The sequence below is a fragment of the Benincasa hispida genome, chromosome 5 (assembly GCF_027475165.1).
Source record: "Benincasa hispida cultivar pf3 chromosome 5, pf3_genome.v1.1, whole genome shotgun sequence".
Lineage (NCBI taxonomy): Eukaryota > Viridiplantae > Streptophyta > Magnoliopsida > Cucurbitales > Cucurbitaceae > Benincasa > Benincasa hispida.
This window is the reverse complement of record NC_143482.1, coordinates 15,359,548-15,384,303: the sequence shown is the minus strand read 5'-3', so window position 1 is coordinate 15,384,303 and position 24,756 is coordinate 15,359,548.

Sequence of the window (24,756 nt, the reverse complement as noted above, 5' to 3'; positions counted from 1 at the left end):
ATCAAATAAACATACCCATACCGAGAGTAATCATTAGTAAAGTGATAAAATACTCATAGCCTCCCCTGGCTCGCACTTTCATCGGATCACAAAGGTCTGAATGCACTAACTCTAGAGGCTCTTTGAATCGATAATTTTTTCTAGTAAAAGGTCTTTTAGTCATCTTGCCTTCAAGGCCAGATTCGCACACCGGTAAAGAATTTTTCTCTATCTCACTTAGAAGTCCATTCTTCACCACCCTCTCAATCCTATTAAGATGTGTCCTAATTGAAAGTTCCAAAGTTGGGCATTTTCCCTTGGATAAACTTTTTGTCGTTTATTTTGAGTGAGATGAGAGAAAATAGGGAAAAGGGAAAGAGTGAGAGAAAAATGAGTGAGATATGAGAAAGTTGGATGAAAATATGAGATCTTTTCTAAAGTTAATATTTGCTAATTTAAAAACAATTTCTTTTAAGAAAAACTTTTAATCAAATTCAAAATTTTATCTTTTTTAGTTTTCTTTTTATTTTTATGATGTTTTAAAAATAGTAAACAATGAAAAAAAGTGGAAGACTAAATTAAATAAAATTATATGAAAAATAAAAATAAGTCAGACAAAATAGAGTACCTACAATGAAAGTTTACTATTTTTATTTTTATTTTTATTTTTTTTTATAGAGGAGTACACATGTGCGATTTTTTTTAAAAAATAGAGTTTAGAGTTTACTTTTTTTTAGCATGTCGTTTAATCTTATTTTAGGAAACAATGTGCGCATTTAACAATGTAGTTAAATTGGACAAAATAGTTTGCATTCATAGCATCAACAAATTTTTGAATATGTTGTTATATTGTAAGTAGAATATGTTCCAAATAGAAACCGAACAAAATTTTTGTTCAATAACAATGACATCCTATTTAGTAATTGCTAAACATGCATTTGGTAAGGTTGGGAATGACCCACACTTACCAAGGTCCAAGGCCCATAAGAGAGTCACATGGTGAACTCCACCTTCTCTTATCCCACATTGGAGAGTTAAGGAGTTACTAGAGGGTATAAATAGGAAAGCACCTCTAGTGACTTGCAAAAATGGGTAAAGGGGTAGTAGAAGTGTAAACCCTGAACCCTATTTTCCCTACTTAAGTATGTTAAATAGCATCTTGTTTAAGATTAAGCTTATGATAATGTGTTATGATTGTAAGGAAAAAGTTTAAGAATGAATGAAGAAGGAAGAAATGTTCAAGTGTTAAGTGTTTGAAGCTAAGGGTGGTTGGCCTTATACGTCGAAGGTGATGCCTAGTGTGTTGCATCAAGTTGAGGGTTAAAATGGGTGTGGACATTGTTTGTTTGGTTGGGTGAGATTGAGCAACTATGTTTGCGTGAACAAAGAAATAGTTTTATGTCTTTTTGTCTTCTTTTCTTTTTAAAGCCTTAGCTGTTGAATGCTTTCTTGATTTCGATTCTGAGAAAACTCTTTTTTCTCTTCGGATTCTAACCCTCCATTCAACAAGTGCACGTTTGAAGGGGGAGTTGTATTAATGTTAGGGAGCAATCGACAAGAACAATTCCAACCACGGTCGTGCCGAATTTGCTTTCAAGACGGTACTTTCCACGACACAATGAATAGCCTTCGAATCTAATGAAAAATAATAATTTGAAAGCAAATTTACCAATGTCGATCAAATCTGGGAAAGTTCTTCTAGATCTGTCTAAATTGGAGCCACTCGGTGGAGCCAATTACCGTCACTGGTCCCAAAAGCTATTGATCTTCTTCGAGCAATTGAAGGTAGATTATGTTCTAACCATGGACTGCCCTACCAAATCCAAATCTGATGCAGATTCCTCCAAGGATGATTTTACTGTCACAGATCTGATAACCTCAAAAGATGTTTCTATCAATTCGATTCCAATTGTGGACACTGAAAAATTTGAAAAGGATAATCAAACTGTCTACAACCACTTGCTCAACCACATGACAGATTCACTGTTCAACTTGTGTCCAGAAATGTTCAAAGGTGATTTGGAATAGCCTAGAATCCAGATATGGAAGGGACGACACTAGTAGAAAGAAATACGTAGTGGGCAAATGGTTACAGTTCTAGATGGCCAACAATAAACTAGTCATAGAGAAAGTTCATGAATATGCAAATTTAGTGGCAAACGTACTTTTTGAAGGCATGAAGATGTGCGAGGTTCTTCAAGCAAATGTGTTGCTTGAAAAGTTTCCAGCCTCTTGGAGTGACTATCGTAACCACTTGAAGCACAAGAAAAAGGATCTTACACTATAAGAGCTCATTGATCACATGCGCACCGAAGAGATAAACAGACAAAAAGATAAGATGAACTATTTATCAATGAATTCGGTTAATGTTATCCTTTTTTAATCTTCCAATGTGAAGGAAGGTTCAAAAACAAAGGGAAACAAACAGCAAAGGCATTACAGAAGAAGGGTCAATATAAAGGTGCTAGTGGATGAATTGAGAAGTCTAAAGTGATTTGTTATGTAAATGGGAAATCTGGATATAAATCCTACCAGTGCACCCAAAGAAAGGGAAGGCCAGATCAAAATTATGTTGTTGCCAAACCAGTCCTACAACCCAACATTATCGAGAACGATATCATTGTTGCAATTGTCGTGGAGGCAAATTTGGTGGAGAACAAGTTTGATTAAATCTTGGACACTGTGCATCAAGGCACTTCTGCTCAAACTGGGATCTTTTCCATAACTTCCAAGACACCAACAGTGGCGAATGTGTTTTCATGGGAAATTTAGAAACTGCTGGTGTTCTTGGGAAAATGGAAGATTTTATTGAAACTTATTCAGGAAAAACTCTATCCCTTAGTGATGTACTGTATGTTCCTTCTTTGCGTAGGAATTTGGTGTCTGAGAGTGTTGAACAAAGCGAGGCTTAGGAATTTGTTTGAAGCTGACAAGGTAGTCATCGCCAAAAATGGTGACTTTGTTTGTAAGGGATATCTATCTGATGGTCTGTTTATATTGAATGTTTTTCCTATTGTTATTTCCATGTGTGTAAATGCCTCTAGTTTTGCTTACATAGTTGAACCATTTGATGTGTGGCATGGTAGATTAGGACATGTTAATATTGCATCAGTTATAAGGCTTAGAAATTTGCATCTTATTAATGTTTCTAATTCACATGAAAATAATAATTTCCCAATTTGTGTAGAAGAAAAATTTGCGAAAAAGCATTTTAAATCAATAACGACATGTAGCACTTACTTAATTGAACTAATTCACACAGATTTAGCTGATTTTAGAAATATTATGAGTAGAGGTGGTAAAAAATAATATATATCTTTTGTTGATGATTGCTCTAGATATACAAAAATTTACCTTCTACAATTAAAGGATGAAGCTAGTAGCATGTTTTTGAAATTCAAGCCTGAAATAAAAAATCAATTAGATAGAAGAATACAAAGAATTAGATCCGATAAAGGAAGTGAATACATTGACACTTTCCTTAATGAATTCTGTGAACTAAATAGTATAATTCATGAAGTAACTACTCCATATTCACCTCAAAAAAATGGCATAGAAGAACGTAAGAACAGAACCTTAAAAGGAATGATAAATATTATATTATTAAGTTCTAGAGTATCCGATAACATGTGAGGGAATTTTTGCTAAGTTCCTCACAAAAGACTGGATAAGACTCCTTACGAGTTATGGAAGGGTTATCCACCTAACCTAGATTATTTAAGAGTATGAGGGTGCTTAGCCAAGGTAGTATATCTAGAATTTAAGAAACCTACAATAGGATCTAAAACTTTTGACTGCGTTTTTATCGGTTATGCTAATAATAGTGTTGCATATAGGTTTATGTGTTTAAGTGATAACTATTGGGTTTATGCCATAAAACTCGTAGATTGTAAATGTAAATAATTGACTGTCATCAATAAAGAGTTGTCGATATTATTTCAATAAGTGTTATTGATTATGTTGTATTCGTTTTTGTCTTAATAATGTAAAGAGTTATCGATGTTATTTCAATAAGTATTATTGATCGTGTTGTATTCATTTTTGTCTTAATCATCCTAAATCCAATAAACTAACCTCCTAGGTTGTCTTATGAGTCTTAAACTATATGTGAAGACATATAAAGATCAATGTTTAAGATACATCCTAAAAGGTCTATAGTACAAGGATAAAGTTGGGTATAGTCCTTATGACACTATGGATACAACCCACTTTGTATATAATACAAACACATTGATCCAACGCATTCGTATAGGTGACATGCGAATGGGAGTATTTTATGCAATGAGTTTGCATAAGATCAAATCGCGAAATAGTAGCCACTAGACTAACACCGTTGACTAGTTAGGTTTCTATTTCAATAGGATGACCTAGGCAACTTAGTCTCAATCCTGACTGTATTACGAACTCCTGTTCACGAGGGATTATCCTTTGATTTGTATAAGTGAGAGTGGCTAGTTCGCCGACTCAATAAGCTTACCATTTTGGGGACAAGACCGAGTGTGGAGCTGGGAACATAATAATATAAGATGAATTTCACTCATTCCCCACTTTAGGGTAAGTGAATGAGTGTTCCGTTTAGTGGTGTTCCCAGGACTTGAACAAAGGGCCCTATCCTCTCACTAGCCCGAGAGGTATTCCTGTTTAATGGTTGGACCATAAACAAGTTGTTCATTAGAGAAGTATTGGTATTTAAGGATACAAAGGTAACCCAAGGGTAAAACGGTAATTTGACCCAACTAGTATTACGAACACTCGTAAAGGACTAACCTACTATTATTGGTCTATCCACGAACACAGAAATATATCTGCAGTGAGAAGAGTGCAGATGTGGGTCTTCAGTAGAGTGTACCTACAGTTAACGAATATCGATTAATTTGGTTAATGAATTTAGCCAATTAATCTCATATCGTTGAGGCTTCTGATATGTAGGTCCATGAGGTCCTCTTTCTAGTTCATAAATAGACTTGAGGTAACTATGTCTTGAATTGAGTTTGAAATGTTCAAATTCACTTAGGGAAATAATATAATGTATGTATAGTATATTATAAAGTTTATATTTTATTTAAACTTTATAATAAAATTTTAATTTTAGATATGATTCAAAATTAATTTATGGGAGAATTAAATATTTGAAGGAGTTCAAATATTAAGCTAATGTGAATTGGATTCATATTAAAACTATAGGTTAAAATTAATGTGTATTAGATGCACATTAAAACTATAGGTTAAAATTAATGTGTATTAGATGCACATTAAAACTATAGGTTAAAATTAATGTGTATTAGATGCACATTAAAACTATAGGTTATGAGAGAAATACAATTGAATATGATTCAAATGTAGGCAAAATTAAATATTTGATATTTAGTTTGGTAATTATTTAATTGGAGAATTAAATAATTAATTAATTTAATTATTTTAATTAAATTTGATTTAATTAAGCTAATTGAATTAAAACTATAGGTTATATGAGAGATGTTTCATTTAAATATGATTAAATCATTAATTAAATAAGATTTAATTAAATATTATTATTAAATTAATTAATTTAATTTTAATATACAGTTAACTCCCACGTAGGGAGTTAACAGAAACGTGGGATGACTCCCACGTTTCACTTACTCTCTCCTTTGATAATACACCTGCAAATCATATGCACGAACATAATTGATTGATTACCTAGAAAAACACAGAAAGGTTCTGTAAAATTTTGCTATCTAAATTTCTCCACCTTTTTTCCCTATTAATGTTTCCCACAAACCATACCTCAAGAATTCTCAAAGGATAGGGAGGTAACCTTTCTGGTGGTATACGTGAAATCCCAATTGGAGAATTAGATATTCATTTGGTTCTACAAAGGTAATACTCTCATCTCCTTTCTCTGTATTTTATAAAGCATGCTTGACCTAGGATATAATTTTACAGTAGGCTGGATTTTGTTTTGGTCTCTGTATTATTTCTTAATTGTCTAGTATATGGTTATTTCAAAAATCCCAAATTAATAACATTTTTGGTTTTAAGATTTCCGCTGCGTTGGGGCTTTCATCCCTACAATAACTTAGTGTGTGAATATAGAGATGTATTTTTTGAGCATATTTTTTTCCATGATAAAAAATGTTGATAAATCATCGCTCAATAATCAAACTGATAGTACTTCAAGCATCGATCAAAATTCTGAACTCCCTCTTTCTAACCCTAATAACATACCTGAGTTAGAGCCTAAAAAAAGTAAAAGACAAAGGGTTAGTAAGGATTTTGGACCTAATTTTCTAACTACCTTCCTAGTTGAAAATTCAAATAAAATAGACAATCAATTTGCTTGCATCCATTTAATAGATAATGACCGAAAAACTTATCAATAAGCTTTAAACTCAGTAGACTCTAGTTTTTGGGAAGAGACAATCAAGAGTGACTTAGATTCATTAGTCATGAATCAAACATGGGACTTAGTGGACTACCTAAAGGAAATAAACCCATTAGGGGTAAATGGATCCTTAAGAAGAAAATGAGACCAGATGGTACAATAGATAAGTTTAAAGCTAGCCTATAGTTGTGGGATACAAACAAAAGCAAGGCATAGACTATTTTTATACTTACTCACCTATGACTAAAATAGCCACTATTAGAGCTTCGATAGCCTATGTTGCAATTCGTGGCCTTCTAATACAACATTCCTTAGTGGGAACTTGGAAGAGGAAATATATATTACATAATCTGAAGGTTTTATTATTGCTGGTCAAGAAAATAAGATCTATAAACTTACTAAATCTCTTTATGGTCTAAAACAAGCTCCTAAATAATGGTTTGAAAAATTTAACGACATTTCAGTAAACAACGGTTTTAAAGTAAATTGCTCTGACATATGTGTTTAGTCAAAGTCGTCTGAAGCTGACTGTGTGATAGTATGTTTGTATGTTGACGATATGTTGATCTTTGGTATAAACATAGATATAATTAACAACACCAAATTATTTCTATCCTCACAATTTGAAATGAAAGATTTAGGTGAGGCTGACGTGATACTTGGTGTTAAGATAAGAAAAACTGAATATGGCTTCTCTCTATATCAATCACACTATATTAAAAATTTGCTAAAGTGATTTGAGGGTTCTAATATTACACCTGTAAGAACATCTTATGATCTAGTACGAGTCTTAAGAAGAATAAAGGTGAAAGTATCTCCTAATTTGAATATGCAAAAGTTATTGGTAGTGTTATGTTTTAAATGAAATGTACTAGACCCATATTGCATATGTTGTGAGTAGATTGAGTAAATACATTCATAATCATGATAAAGATCATTGAATTGCACTTTGTGGTTTGCTAAGGTACCTCAGAGGTCCAATGGATTTTTGTCTACATTTAAACAATTTTCCTACAGTGTTAGGTCGCAATACATCTCCATTACCATTCTCCCCCGGGGCTGATTAATTAGGTTAAAGAAAATATGAGGCGACCTCATTAAAGAGAACATTCAAGGATAATCTTCATCGATACTTTCAAACAAAGCGAAAAAAAAAAGAAAGAGAGAATCACTCGATTCCCTCTTTCTGGATGACACAATCCCAATATAACAATAATATATTTCTATCGATCAGATATCACAAACATGGGCGAGTTTTGTTTGAGTGTTCATCGATTGGGTGGTTGGAAAATGCAGTTAGATGTTTGGGGTAGTGTAAGTGATCAAGGGGTAGTAACTCATATTACGGGAGGAAACTTTGCCCAGAGGGGTTGACCCGACCTATAGCCTTTATTTATTATTAGAAACTATATTGTAATTGAAAGACTAAAGAAAAAGTATGTATGAACATCAAGGAAGTTGCAAAGCAAAGCATACGGCTTTCTGGATGTAGATGATGATATCTATACATATGGATCTTATATATATCATACAACCCATGACCAATATGAGCTCGAGGTTTCCTTGGTAACTCCCTGAACTTCTTCGTAGTGGCTCCGTTGGCTGGAAAAGGTGGTCGAAAGCTTCCTCTCTCCCAGCTGCAGTGGATTCTAATCCCGAAGTTGATCCGACGCAACTTATCGGTGACCAACCTATAATGAATAGAGAAGGTATAGTAATGCTATGAATGACCCAGTGTCGAATACTGGTAAGCCTTGGATCATTTAAGGGTTCAGAAGATGATAATAGCGTCAGCCTAAAACAAGAAAGTCAAGCCTCAAGAATATTGTGATGCAAACTGGGTAACAGATAATGATAAAGTAAGTTCGACTAGTAGATACGTGTTTATACTAGGAGGAGGTGCTATTTCATGGAAATCAGCCAAACAAAATTGTATAACAAAATCCACCATGGAGTTGGAATTTATAGTACTAGAGCTAACTGGACAAAATACAGAGTGGCTAAGAAGTCTGCGAGGAGATGTGCCACTGTGGGGAGCTCTTATACTAGTATCTTTGCACTTTGATTCACAAGCTACCGTAGGTATTATCAAGAATAATGTGTTAATGGCAAAAGAAGGCATATTCGCCTGAGACATGGATCTATGAAACAGCTGTTGAAGGAAGGAACTATCTCTTTAGAGTATATGAGGTCTGAGAGGAATTTAGCAGATCCTCTCACTAAAGGCCTAACAAGGAGAGTAATCCTAGAGTCTTCAACTAGTATGAGACTCAAACCCTTAATGTGATCCATAGCCTTTTATTTTAGGTGGTTTTTTACGATAGACTTGATGGATAATTTATGAGTGATCCATAACCGTGTATGTTGGGTGTTCTATTGCGATAGATTTGATGGATAATCTCTGAAGTCTTCATAGCTTAGTTTTAAATGTTCTATTATGATAGACTTGATAAAGCATCTAACGTGAAAGCGAAGGTGTGGACTGCCTTCTATGAAAGAGTTTGAGGATCTCTTTCTAGAACTTTCACGACGACCCAAGGTTTTATGTGAATAGCCCAAATAGCATATGATGCATAATTTTATCGCGGAATCAAGAGAGAAATCAAAAAGATTGAAATGTGTTGTGGGGGTCTCAACCAGAATTTACATATATTCAAGAGGCAACTCACTTTGGTGAATTCAATTGTTGCCCACTTCACTATGCATCAATTCAAATTACAAGATATTGATGCTTAAGTTACCATCATTCCATTGCTTAGAATCACTACTATCTTTTTATTTTCTCAGTACTTGTAGGTCATTCGTGGGAGATTGTTGGGAATGAACCACACTTATAGGTCCAACGCCCATAAGAGAGTCACATGGTGAACTACACTTTCTCTTATCCCACATTGGAGAGTTAAGGAATGACTCGAGGGTATAAATAGAAGAGCACCTATAGCGACTTGCAAAAGTGTGCAAAGGGTCCTTTTCCACATGTGTATGCCGCTTGGGCTTGGACAATCGTGCTTGCATGAAAATAAGAAATAATTTTATTATTATTATTTTTTTATTTTCTTTTTAAACCCTTAATCATTGAAACTTAATTGAATGTTAGGGTTTTAATTGGGTAATTATTTTCAGATATGGAATTTATTTTTTCAAAAATATTCTTCCTTCATCTTTTACAGTCTCTTGAAAAACCAGTCCTCCATACCTGAAAATAACACACTTTTCATTTGCTTTCTTGATTTCGATTATGAGCAAACTCTTTGCTCTCTTTTGATTCCAACTTTCCGTTCGACGAGTGAACGTCTGAAGGGGGTTGTGTTAATCTTGGAGAGCAACCGACAAGAACGATACGAACCATGGTCATACCAAATTTGCTTTCAAGACAGTGATTCCCACGACACAACGAATTGCCTTTGAATCTGATGATGAATAACAGGTAATTTGGCTGGAGTAAATAAGTTTTTTTTCTTTTTGTTTTTGTTTTTTTTTGAAAAATTGCAATAAGTATCAAATTAAATATATAATTTAGCAACCATGTCATCAATTTTTCAAAATTTCCAATTATGGCAATATTGAAAATTAAAATCCTGTTAGAGGGAAGTTTGATTTCAAATTCTTTATCTTATTCCAAAATTACCTTAAATTAAACCTATGTCTATCTCTTTGATTTTTGTACCTTCGATTCCGGTAGATAACATCTATTTTTTTTAATTATATTTCTCTTACTTGACTTTTTCTTTTTTTCTATTTTAAACTCTATTATTTTTCCCTTAGGTTATGAAATTATATGTTTACCAAACAGAGAAAAAAATGAGGTATACACAAACTATTTGAATTAAATTGGTCGAGATTTGAGAAAGAATAAATTGATTAGACAATCTTGAGTTGATTTTAAATATAGTCAAGTGAAAGATATTTATAAATCAAAATTAAGATATATATATTTATTAATTTATTTTATAAAAGTTAAAAGTTAAAAATTGATACGACTATTAATTTAAATGTTGCTTAAAATTAAAATCCCACTTTGGTTTTGTGGTAATTTCTGGCTTTTCCATTTTTTGTTGGTAAGAATCAAAACACATCTATATTGATTTTTTTAGATTATTTATTTGCCTTTTTCTTCTTTTGTGAATTTTAGATTCTTCCCCAAATTTTCCCCCTTTTTTTTTTTTTTTTTTTTTTTTTTTTTTTTTTCATTTCTAATCCACGATCTTAATCAACTGCCTTACCTGATTGTTGTAATCAGACAACAATCAGGTAACAATTAGTATCATTGACAATTTGACAATCATTATCATATAGCATTGATACAACAATTAGATAGCAATTGGTATCATTGACGATAAAAAAAATATTCAATATCAAATAACAATCAAACATCCATTAGATAGCAAATCAGTACAAGATAACAATTAGTATCAAATAGCAATCAAGCAATAATCAAATAACAATCAATATCATTAACAATTAGATAACAATAAATATTAAATGAAAACTAGGTAGCAATCCCATAACAATCAATAAAGCAGGGACACGCTCAAAGTTTTCAATTTATTTATTTTTATTAAAGTTGCAATTGTTGCTAAATTACAAATGTTTTTTTTAAACTTATTTTTAGGTAAATCATCTTTAGAAATTAGGATGCAATAATATTCTGTTTGGTAAAATTTATTGAAGCATAAATTACAAAAAAAATATATATATATATGAAAGCCCGTAAATACTAGAACTAAACTTTAAGCTTAAAAATTGTTTGTTGATTGATTGGCTCAAGCATTACATTTTTTTCTTTTTGTTAAATCAGTCTTATCATTTTTTTTTTGGGAAAATAACTTGAATAGTTTTTCTTTAAATTAAACATGTTATTTGAAACATATTTTATCTTTATTACATTTTTTTAAGCATAAATTATAACATCCTCGACATCTTAAATGCATAGATCGAGCATTTTTTTTGAATGAAATGTTTTTTATTCATAGATTTGAAGCATAAATAAAGTTAGACTTAATTTGGGTTACTGTAGCTTTTAAAATAATTTCTACCAATTCTGTTTTTTGAAAAATCAGTTGTGAAAAGAAATAAAATAATGTTCGATAAATTTTAGTTTTAAATTAGAAAAATTAATTAGGATATTAGATAAATTAATAGTAAATTGGTGTAATTTAATTATATGAACCATAGTAGCTTATTATTTTAGTTATTTTCACATCGATAATTAATTTATAATTTATTTATCATATAAATTTTTAAAATTTATACGATTTGAATTTCAACTAATTTTGTTTAATCTCAATTATTTGATAAATGTTTTAAAAAAATAATTGTTATAAAAAATTGAATCAATTAAAATTTGAAAATATATGTAAAAAATATATTAGAATGGAAGAATATTATTACAATATATTTATTTGAATGGTTAACAAATTAGTAGAGTCTGAGAAAATCTTCATCTAAAAGTTTCTACTATTTTAAAAGTGATTATCTGAGATTAATTAGGTCTCATTTGTAACCATTTCATTTTTTTTTTAATTAAGTATATTTTTTCCCTATTTCTTATAATGATTTGTATCTTTCTTAAGTACGACATTTGAATTCTTAGCCAAATTCCACAAACAAACAACAAGTTTTTAAAAGCTACTTTTTTTAGTTTTCAAAATTTAACTTAGTATTTTAAATCATTAATAAAAAGTAGATAACGACAAGAAGAAATTTGAAAGTGGACAGAGTGTCTATAGACTTAATTTCCAAATACAAAAAATAAAAAACTAAATGGTTACAAAACTGACCCTTAATAATTTGATTAGCTAAACAATGAAGCGGTTAAGGCTTTTCCAAAATTACTTTATATGATTGCAAATGCATTCCCAAACGGAACTTTATTCAATATTTAGGTAAAAAAAATATCATAAACACGCAACCTGTGTGCAAAAGATTAAAAAAGAAGGAAAAAGTAAGTACAAACAGATGGCTAAAACATACTTGCTTGTTACTTTGGAATATTAAAAATACCCAAAAACTATGGACACTATTTCTAAAAAGAAATACAAATAAAATGTCCAATAAAAGTAACATACCATGGTAGTGAACTTGTTGGCTCACAGTAACATAATGTGAACTCGTTGGCTTATAGTAACATAACATGGTAGTGGACTCGTCATTTCACAGTATCATAGCATGGTAATGAACCCGTCACTAGCGGTAACATAACGTAGTAGTGAACTTGTCGGTTCATAGTAACATTGTTGGGGTCGATGCCCTAAATCTCTTAGGGTCATATAGTTTGTAATTGTATTATACAAACATTTTATTTATTTAATAAAATATGAGATGTTTTATTTGACATTTAGTAGCATTAAACCCACAAACCAATAAACTAACATCCAAGGTTATCATCTGTAGCTTAAACATGTATGTAGAGACATATATGTGGATCATGTTTAAGTGATAACCTAAATGGTTTGTAGTAGATTGACAAGGTTGGATACTTTGATAATACTACGAATACAACTCGCTTTGTAGGTGTTACAATTGTTGTAAAGTTCTACAAATGATCCGAATCTTATCATCATGTGGAGACATGTGAGCGGGGGTGTTCTATGCAAAGAAGTTTGTATAAGATCAGACCACGAAATGACTAGTCTCATTATATAACATCGTTCATAATAGAGAAAACATTTCACCAGGATGACCATAGGTGACATGATCTGCCTGAGTGAGTTGTGAATTTCCTGCTTATGATGGAGGTTTTTTTATTTGTATGGGTGAGAGTGGTCAGATCGCCAACTCAATAAGCCTACCATTTTGGGATTCGTCTGATTGGCGAGCTGGGAACATAGCTACACAAGACGGAATTCACTCCTTCCTAAATGTTGGAGTAAGTAGATAAATTTCTCTTAAGGGCTAATACTGGGGCTTGAGCAATGTGGCGCCACACCTTCTCTTGACCAGAGAGGGGTTTGGTCATAGTTGGCCTATAATTATTGTTCATTAGAGGGATCAGTGGTACTTAAGGAGTTAGATGTAACTATAGAGGCAACACGGTAATTTTGGCCCAGATGTACTTACAAGCAATTTGTGAAGGGTCATCGTACTGTTGGCTAGTTATATCCAATAGACACAGAAATATATCTATAGTATGAAGAGTATAATTGAATAATCTCTCAACAAGGATAATTGAGAATCAATTTTGAATTAATTTGAATTGTTCAAATTAATTGAGGAAATTAATTATATGTGATATAATTAATTTAACTCAATTATGTATGAAATAATTAATATAATGTATTTAATACATTATATAAAGTTTATGTGAGAGGAAATAAATATTTGAATATGATTCAAATATTAATTATGTGAATTGGATTCATATAATTAAATCTAGTAAAATGAGATTTATATTAAATACCATGCATCAATGAGAGAATTAAAGCTATAGATTATATTGTATTTGATACCATATAAAAGTATAGGTTATGTGTTATATATGATATGACATATAGTTATATATATATATATATATATATACATACATAATAAGTTAGTTATCATATATATTTATTTAAATTAAAATTGATTTTAATTTTATTTTATTTTAAATTAAAGAGAGGGAAATAACTTCCTTTCCTTTAATTTTCTCTAATAATCGTGAAGAGTGGAGAGGTTAATGGGGAGTTTTTTAACGTGATATTTATTCATCTTCTTCACAGTAGACTAAAAAAAAAATTTGAACTTCTCTTCAGAAATTCTCCCAGGCTTTCTCCTTCTCTAAGATCTCTCAAACTCACTCCTCTTTCCCAAAATTCTAAGAGCTCACACACTCCTTAGTGATTCTTATCCCAAAAGATAATATAGGAGGTTCTTTTTTGTGGTGGTGCCTATTGTGATCGTGTTTTGATCGTGACTAATTCGGAGAAGAGGATTCATGAAGAAGGCAGTGTTTTCTTTAAGGGTAAGGGTTTTCTCTAAACCCTATTTATTTCTTTTTCATTTATTAAGGCATGTTGTAAATTTAGTTTTTACATAAATTTTTATTATGTAGTTTTGCATTCTATGAAATATTAAAAATTGGAACGATCCACGTTTCCACTCAGGACCTTTACAGGTTCCTTCAATTGGTATTGGAACGTGGTTTTGGTCCCATTTTTTTAACTTCCAGAATTGAATTATAGTAATGGTGAGTTTTACATTCCGTGTTTATATGATGAATGTGTATTGAATGTGGTTTATAATTATTGGATGTTTCGGGATTGGCCATTTAGATTATCTACTTTAATTTACAAAATTGGTTTGTAAGGGCTCGTGTTTTGGGCATATAAATTTGCAATCGAGTCTATATTTATCTGCGTTGAGTTGCTCATGATGTTTCTGAAGAAATTTGGGAGAAAACGAGGCCTAATTCGGTGAATTTTTTTATGAAGATTGACTTTATACAGTAGGCGACTGTACAGTAGCGTTGCAACGTTGAACCCTAGCGTCGCGACGCTCTGACGCAGCAGATGGAGTTATTTTTCATAGCATCATGAAGTTAGATTGTGACGTCGCGATGCTCTGAGATAGAAAATAAGTGTGGTTCAGTGTCTGATTCGTGCATGATTCATGGAGTGAGGCTTCGGTTTGGTTGGTTTGGGTTTTTCTGGGCTGGTTTGTGGTTGGTTTGAGTTGTTCTCGGTCTGATTCTAGCGATTCAAGGATCGATTCACTTGTTTTGAACTGGTTTGACTATTAATTTGTAATAGTTACTTTTTAAAAATTAATTGAATTAATATAAGTGTTATATTAATTTAATTATTGTTTAGGTGTCCAATCTCGGTCCAATAATTTTTTTAAAAAAATTATACATATGATTTATGGTTTAATTTTGTTGTTATATTAATATATGCCATATATTATAATCTCACCATAGATTATGTATATTTCATGCAACATTTATATTATAAATGTTATAATATATAGTTGCATGATTTTATATTTATAGCATGCTCATGCATCATATAATATAAGTGTTATAGTATATGGTTGCATGCATTAATAACATAGTCATGCATCATTTATATTATAAGTGTTATAATATATAGTTGAATATATATATGGATGGTTGTATGTTATTAATAATTTCATTGCTTTGTTATATAAGTGTTATATAAGTTTAGTAATAAAATGGAATTGTATGATACATGATACTACTTTAGGTAATTTTATAATCGTTATAATTTTACTAAATTCATCATAACATGCAACGGTTGGTTTTAATTTGTTTCTTTTATTTTATGAAAGTTATAATTAAATGAAATTAGAAATTAAAATCAATAATTCAGAATTGCATGCAAACCTTACGTTAAATTCATTTTTAAAATAATTTTAAAATATGATTTATATAGACCTAAGATCACATTTCTAATAAAATTAGAAATTAAGTTTAATCTTTTAATTAGTTTAATAGGATTAAATTGATCTTAAATAAAAGATTAAATTTGTAGCAAATATATCTATAAGGGACCTTTTGTCTAAGGCTAATTTTGTCTAGGTTGGGGTATTTAAGTTGACGGAAATGTAACACCCTACCTGGGAACTTACCAGGAAAGATGAATTAGATAGATTTTCTACAAGCATGAAATTGTTGATTAAAATTTATTAAAATGTTTAATGAACATTAATCAAAATTGTTTAACTATTCAAAATAAATGTTACTTTTGAATAAATTTAAACAATCACTTAATTAAAATTAGTAGCCAAAGTTAAAGAACCCTAGGTAAAACGCTCAGTGGGAGGAAAATGGGTATATGATACTTTACTTTTCTTTTTCACGTTTCTCCCTAATAGTTCACACCGTGAGATCTATACTTGGCTTCGAGGCACCTTTGCTTGTATCCCCTTACGGATGGTGTTTGTATAGGTCTACACCAAGGTGAATGGAGAGAGTGTTTACAGTAAGTGGAAGTGGGACGTGTGTCAACACATCCCACAGTCTCCTTCATTAGTTTGTAGTAAATTTTCATGTTCGGCCTCGAGGCACCTTTTTTTGTATCCCACTATGGATGGCATTTGCATGGCTATTTACATAAACTCCAGAAATGGATAGAGTTGCTTTAGTTTTTATCCCAATTGGTTTTTTCCTATGGTTGACTCATTAGGATGGAACTCTAGAATCTAAAATGAGGGGTTACACTTACAAGAAGTTTAACAATTTCTAGACCGAACAATGGTGACTGATAGTTACGATAACAAGGAGTTATTCTATATATTGGTTGAGAATGTCTCATTTCAGTGAAGGGGCACATGATCACCCTACGGTAGCTTTTGTCTTGTCTCATTGAAACATCATTGCAAAATATATGTCACTTCGGGTACATTAGATTATTTTGCTAAATTTGATTAGTTTTTCCAAATGGGTTAATGCATAGAGTTCCAATAGAAATAAATTGTATGGTTTCAGCAAATTTATCACTATGACTTATGCGACTTTAAATTTTCTTGGCATCGACAAACTTACTGGCGAAAACTATACAATATGAAAAAAACACGATCAACACAATACTTATCATGGGCGACCTGAGATTTATCCTAATGGAGGTTTGTCCTCCTATTCCTACTCAAAATGCTGCTCGAAACGTTCAAGAGGCATATGAACGATGGATAAGGGAAAATGAAAAGGCCCAAGCGTATAAGCCTTTCTGAAGTCTTGGCCAAGAAGCATAAGAGTATGATCACTACCGTAAGATCATAGAGTCCATGCGGAGGATGTTCGGACAACCATCTGCATAACTCAAGTATGACACTCTGAAAAACAACTTCAATGCTCGTATGCAAGAAGGAGCATTTATTAGAGAACACGTTCTCAACATGATGGTCCACTTCAATGTGGCGGAGAAGAATGGGTCTATCATCGATGAAATCAGTCAAGCTAGGTTTATACTGGAATCTTTACTTGAAAGTTTTCTTCAATTCTGTAGCAATGTTGTTATGAACATGATTGACTACAACCTGACCACCTTGATCAATGAGCTACAGACTTTCCAATCCTTGATGAAAGCCAAGGAACAAAAGAGTGAGGTAAATGTTGCTTCATCCTCCAAGAAGTTCTACAGAGGTTCGACCTCTAGAACTAAGTCTGTGTCTTCTTCTTCTGGCACCAAAAATTGGAAGAAGAAAGGTGGAAAAGGGAAAGCTAACCAACTAATTGCTACCCAAAAGGGTAAGAAGGCCAAGGATGCAAAGGGAATCTGCTTTCATTGCAACCATGAGGGACATTGGAAGAGGAATTGTCCCAAATACTTGGTGGAAAAGAAGAAGGCTAAGTATGGTAAATATGATTTACTTGTTTTGGAGACATGTTTAATGGAAAATGATGATTCAGCCTGGATAATTGATTTAGACATCATTAACCATATTTGTTCTTCATTTTAGGAAATTAGTTCCTGGTGACAACTGGAAGCTGGGGAGATGATGATGCATGTTGGAACTGGGCACGTCGTATCGGTTGTGGCAGTGGGAGGACTTCAACTTTGTTTACATAAATCGTATATTATATTAGATAATGTATATGTGGTTCCAAACTTGAAAAGGAACCTTATTTTTGTAAAGTGCTTATTAGAACAAAAATACTCTATTTCATTTGAAGTAAATAAAGTGCTTGTTTATAAAAATCGTGTATACATTTTTTCTACAAATCTCGAAGATAATCTTTATGTGCTAAGACCATTAGCAACTAAAGTCTTCCTGAATACTGAAATGTTTAAAACTACGCTAAATCAAAATTAAAGACTTAAAATTTCTCCTAAGAAAAATGCCCGTCTTTGGCACCTAAGGTAATGACACATCAATCTCAATAGGATTGAGAGATTGGTTAAGAATGGACTTCTAAACGAGCTGGAAGAAAATTCTTTACATGTAGGTAAGTCATGCCTTGAAGGCAAAATGACTAAAAGATCTTTTACTAAAAATGGTCATAGGGCCAAAGAAAACTTGTACATTTAGACCTCTGTGGTTCGATGAATGTTAAGGTAAGAGGAAAGTTTGAATATTTCTCACTTTTACTGATGATTATTCAAGATATGGGTATGTTTATTTAATATAACAGAAGTCTGAAGTTTTTGAAAAGTTCAAAGAGTTTAAGGCTGAAGTTGAAAATGCAGTAAATAAAACAATTAAGACATTTCGATCTGATCAAGGTAGAAAGTTTTTGGATCTTACATTCCAGAATTATTTGATAGAACATAAAATAGTATTCCAACTCTTAGCACCTGATACACCTCGGCAGAATGATGTATCAGAAAAGAGAAATTGAACCTTTTTGGACATGGTTTGATCTATGATGAGTTATACTACCTTACTTGACTCATTTTAGGGTTATGCAGTACAGACTGCAACTTATATTTTGAACCATGTTCTATCCAAGAGTGTTATGAGAATACCTTTGGAATTATGGAATGGTTGTTAAGCTATTTACGCCATTTCAAGATTTGGGGTTGCCCAACACGTGTTTGAGGCAAATCCTAAGAAATTGGAACCTTGTTCAAAATTATGCCTATTTGTAGATTACCTTAAAAGAACGAGAGGTGGTTACTTCTACAATCCTAAGGATAATAAGGTGTTTGTATCGACAAACACTACCTTTTTAGAAGAGGATCACATAAAGGAGTATAAAACCCACAGTAGGATTGTGTTGAGTGAACTTTCTAACAAAACTACTGAACTTTCAACAAGATTTGTTGAAGAACCCAATACCTCAACACAAGAGTTGTTGAAGTTGGATCATCTAGTAAGTCAAATTCACCTCAAGTGTTGAGGGAGTCTCGACGTAGTGGGAAGGTTGTGAACCCACTTGTTCATTATATGGGTTTAATAGAAATCCTAGCTATAGTAACTGATGGAGATATTGAGGATCCATTGTCTTACAAAAAGGCAATGGAGGATGTTGACAAAGATGAGTGGATCAAAGCTATTGATCTTGAAATGGAGTCTATGTACTTCAATTCTGTTTAGGATCTTGTACATCAACCTGATGGGGTAAAACCTATAGGTTGCAAGTGAATCTATAAGAGAAATCGGGATGCTGATGGGAAGGTGCAAACTTTAAAGGCTAGACTTGTGGCAAAGTGTTATGTTGAAGTCTATTCGGATCCCCATGTCCATTGCCTCATATTATGACTATAAGATTTGGCAAATGGACGTTAAGACTGCTTTTCTAAATGACGATCTTGAGAAGACCATTTATATGGAGCAGCTTGAAGGATTTATAACCCAAGGTCAAGAGCAAGTTTTGCAAGCTTAATCGGTTCATTTATGGATTGAAGCAAGTTTCTCAATCTTGGAATATAAGATTTGATTATGCGATCAAATCTTATGGCTTTGATCAAAATGTTGATGAGCCTTGTGTATACAAGAGAATCATCAACAGTTCAGTAGTTTTTCTAGTATTGTATATGATGATATCCTACTCATTGGGAATGATGTAGGTCTACTGACTGAAATTAAGAATTGGCTAGCGACCCAATTCCAAACGAAAGATTTGGGAGAGGCGCAGTTTATTCTGGGCATTCTGATCTTTAGGGATCGAAAGAACAGAATGTTAGCCCCTATCTCAAGCATCGTACATTGACAAGATGCTTGTAAAATTTTCGATGCAGAACTCTAAGAGAGGTTTACTCCCTTTCAAGCATGGAGTTATATTGTCTAAGGAACAGTTTCCTAAGACACCTCAAGAAGTTGAGGAAATGAGACGGATCACCTATACATCGGATATTGGCATCTTGATGTATGCGATGTTATATACTAGACCTGACATCTGTTATGCGGTGAGGGTAATCAATAGATATCAGTCTAATCCAGAATTTGATCACTGAACCGAGATTAAGAAAATCCTCGGGTATCTACGAAGAACAAGGGACTACATGCTCATGTATGGTTCTAAGGATTTGATCCTTACAGGATACACAGACTCTACTTTTCAGACTGGTAAAGATTATAGGAAATCCACATCAGGATCAGTGTTCACTCTTAATGGAGGAGCACCAAGTATATTGTTGACTCCACCATGGATGTTGAGTACGTAGCAACATGTGAAGCTACTAAGGTGAAAGATCTCATATCTAAGAGTTCCATGAGCGCATTCGGATCGCTCCGATCTCACCGTGATCGAAATACATATTATACATTCAATACATACGGTTATGAAAACAAAACTTAATTATTGGCATGCTTGGAACAAGATAAATAACAAGGGAAAGAGTTCCATACTAGTTGAAGACAATATTCAATCTTCGGCACTCACAGCAGCGGAACCCTCCAAGCGATCTACCAATGGCCAGCGGCAGCGTCAATGACAGCAACACGAACAATGCACAAACACGAATGCCGCGGGGACGACACCACCACTAAAGAGCCCTGGGTATTCTCAGAGTGAAAACCCAAAGGGTGGTCTTTGATGAATTTGGTAGAGAAAGGAGGAAACACGAATCGTGTAGGTGATAAGCAAGTGGGAGGGAAAAAACACTATCGCATAGCAGACTGCTTATCTTTTAGGAGGAGCTACACGATTGTGTAGGATTTGCTGAACGATCTTTTAGGAAAAGGTATATGATCGTTTAGCTAAATCGACACACTATACGATCGTTTGGAGAAGCTATGCGATCGTGTATGCAATAATGTGCGATAGTTTAAGTGCCAGAAAGACAATCGTTTAGGTGGAGAGTGCTATCGTATAGGCTCTCAATTTTCTTTAAGCGATCGTTTTCTATTCTCAACAACGCGCGCCTTCTCTCTTTTCTTTTTAGGATTCAAAATGAAACGATTTCACTTTTATTTCATCGGTTACAATAACCGGTGGTTTCCTCTAACTCACGTCCAAACATGAAAATTGGCTTAATTATCATATAATTACCCAATTAACTAATAATAAATATAATCATATTATATTTTTTACCCTATAGTTTGATATCACATATCTACTATAGTATTTTCTCCTCTACTTGATATAAATCATATTTATATCTAATTTTCTCTAAAATAATGTATCTCATACATTTAGCCAATTATATCATATATAATTAACCAATCTAATTATATCATATATAATCGAACTTCCTCTTGTCAATTTGAACATTTCAAATTAACCCAAACACTGGTTCTCGGATTTTTCCAAGCTACCTAGGAAACCTAATAGACCTGTGGCTCGAAGCTCCAACGGTCTGTGCATAGTTGACTAAACTTTTTAGCCACGAGATCCACAATCCAATAACTGTTAGGCATTCCACTAAAGACCAACAGTTGAACTCTTCTTACCACAGATATATTTCTATGTCCATCGGATATAACCAATCATGAGTACGATGATCCTTCACAGATGCTCGTAAGTACAGTTAGACCAAATTACCATTTTGCCCCTATAGTTACATCTCACTCTTTAAGTACCACTGATTCCTCTAATGAACAATACAACATAGTCCTACTATGTGTGAACACCTCTTGGGCTAAGAGAAGGTGTGTGGCGCCACATCGTTCAAGCCCCAGAATCAGCCCTAAAGGGAGGTATCTATCTACTTACCCCTGCCTCGGGGAAGGAGTGAATTTCATCTTGTGTAGCTGAGTTCCTAGCTCCCAAATCAGACGAATCCCCAAAATGGTAAGTTTGAATCGACGATTTGGCCACTCGCACCCATACAAATCAAAGGACCGCCCTCAATGGCAGAAGTTCCTAACTCACTAAGGATTGAGGTCATGTTACCTATGGTCATTCTAGTGAAGTGAAGTCTCTGTCATGAACGGTGTTATATAACGAGACGTTAACACTTCGTGGTCCAGGTCTTATACAAACTCTTTGTATAGGACGCCCCCGCTCGCATGTCCCTAACACGAATGATCAGAATTAGACCATCTGTGACAAGTCACAACACTTGTGACCATTCCATAAAACGAGCCGCATCCGTAGCGTTTCCCGGATAAGGTTTCCCTCCTATATCCATATACTACTGATCATTTTGGTTATCACTCAAGACATGATCCATTTGTATGTCACCACATACATGCTTGACTCACATACAGATAACCAGGGATTTTATGTTTATTGGTTTGTGGTAAAGTAAATAAAACAAGTAACTGAGCAAAAAATCAAGATGTGAAGTAAATATCATATATTAACAACACAGGCATTCGTACAAACTGTTTACAAACTACAGGATACGAGACTTTAGGGCATCAACCCCAACATAAGGAAGCTGTGTGGCTTAGGAAATTTCTAACTGATCTGGAAGTGATTCCAGACATGTCAAAGCCCATCACCCTTTATTGCGATAATAGTGGTATTTTGTCTAATTCCCGAGAGCCTCGGAGTCACCAGTGTAGGAAACACATAGAGTAAAAGTATCATCTCATCTGAGAGATTGTGCATCGAGGGGATGTGATCGTCATGCAAATAGCTTTGAAGCACAATGTTATTGATCCATTTACAAAGGCCCTGACAGCTAAGTTGTTTGAGGGTCACCTGCAAAGTAGGTCTGTAGGAGAAGCCACATTTCGTCTAGAGCAAGTGGAAGATTTTTTACTGGACACGTTTTATGCCCCAATTTATTGCTTTGTGTACTTGTATATTAGTATGACTTGTATATTGTATATCCCACTAACTTTAGGACAGGTGGGAGATTGTTGGGATTGATACTTTGAATCTCGTAGGGTCATGTAGTTTGTAATTGTATTGTACCAACATTTTATTTATTTAATAAAATATGAGATTTTATTTGACATGTAGTAGCCTTAAACCCACAAACTAATAAACTAGCATCCATATGTTATCATCAATAGCTTAAACATGTATGTAGAGACATACAAGTAGATCATGTTTAAGTGATAACCTAAATGGTTTGTAGTAGATGAATAAGAAGGATACCTTATCCTGGTGGCACTACGAATACGACCCGCTTTTTAGGTGTTACAATTGTTGTAAAATGCTACAAATAATATGATCATAATCATTCATGTGGAGACATGTAAGCGAGGGTGTTCTATTCAAAGGAGTTTGTATAAGACCGGACCACGAAATGACTAGTCTCATTATATAACGTCATTCATAATAGAGACTTATATTTCACCAAGATGACATGACCTGAATCTTAAATGAGTTGTGAACTCTTGCCTATGAAGACAGACATTTGATTTGTATGGGTGAGAGTGGCCAGATCACCGACTCAATAGGCCTACTATTTTGGGCATTTGTCTGATTGGGGAGCTGGGAACATAGCTATATAAGAGGAAATTCACTCTTTCCCATTGTTGGGGTAAGTAGATAAACTGCTCTCCTAAAGCCTGATTCCAAGGCTTGAACAATGTGACACCACACCCTCTATTGTCCAAAGAGGGGTTTGGTCATGGCTGGACTATGACTTATTGTTCATTAAAGGGATCAATGGTACTTAAGAAGTTAGATATAACTAGAGGGGCAAAATGATAATTTGGCCTAGATGTACTTATGAGCAATTTGTGAAGGTTCATCGCACTGTTGACTGGTTATATCCAATGGACACAGAAATATATCTATAATGCAAAGAATGTAGCTGTTTGTCTTTAGTGGAGTGCCGGAAGTTAATGGATGTTGAATAATTTAATTAAAGAAGTTTAATTAATTATTCAAATACTATTGGAGCTTCAATCTACAGGTCCATAAGGTCCCCTCTGTAGCTCAACATGGATAATTAAGAATCAATTTTGGATCAACTTGAATATTTCAAACTAATTGAAGGAATTAATTATATGTGATATAATTAATTTAACTCAACTCTATATGATATAATTAATATAATGTATTTAATACATTATATAAAGTTTGTTTGAGAGGAAATAAATATTTGAAAATGATTCAAATATTAATTATGTGAATTGGATTCATATAATTAAATCTAGTATAAATGAGATTTATATTAAATACCATGCATTAATGAGAGAATTAAAACTATAGATTATATTGTATTTGATACAATATATAATTTAGTTATCATATATATTTATTTAAATTAAAATTTATTTTTGATTTTATTTTATTTTAAATTAAAGAGAGGGAAATACCTTTCCTTTAATTCTCTCTGATAAATGTGAAGAGTGGGAAGGTTAAGGGGGAGTTTTTTTTTACGTGATATTTATTCATTGTGAACCTTGAGCCCTAATTTCTCTACTTTAGTATGTTCCCTACTGAGACCAGTGTGGTGAGTAGGTTGATGTGGAAATTAATGTGTAATTGTAGAGAAAATGGTGAAAAATTAGAAGAAAAGTGTGAATTTAAAAGCTTGACTTTTGTGTAAAGCTTGAAAAATTGGCTAAATGTAACCCATACGTTGGAAGCTAGAAAATTGGCTAAGTTTTGTTCCATGCGTTGGCCTTGCTCATTTTAGAGGTTATTTGGACATTGAAGGAAGCCAAAGTGTGGCCAAGAGAAA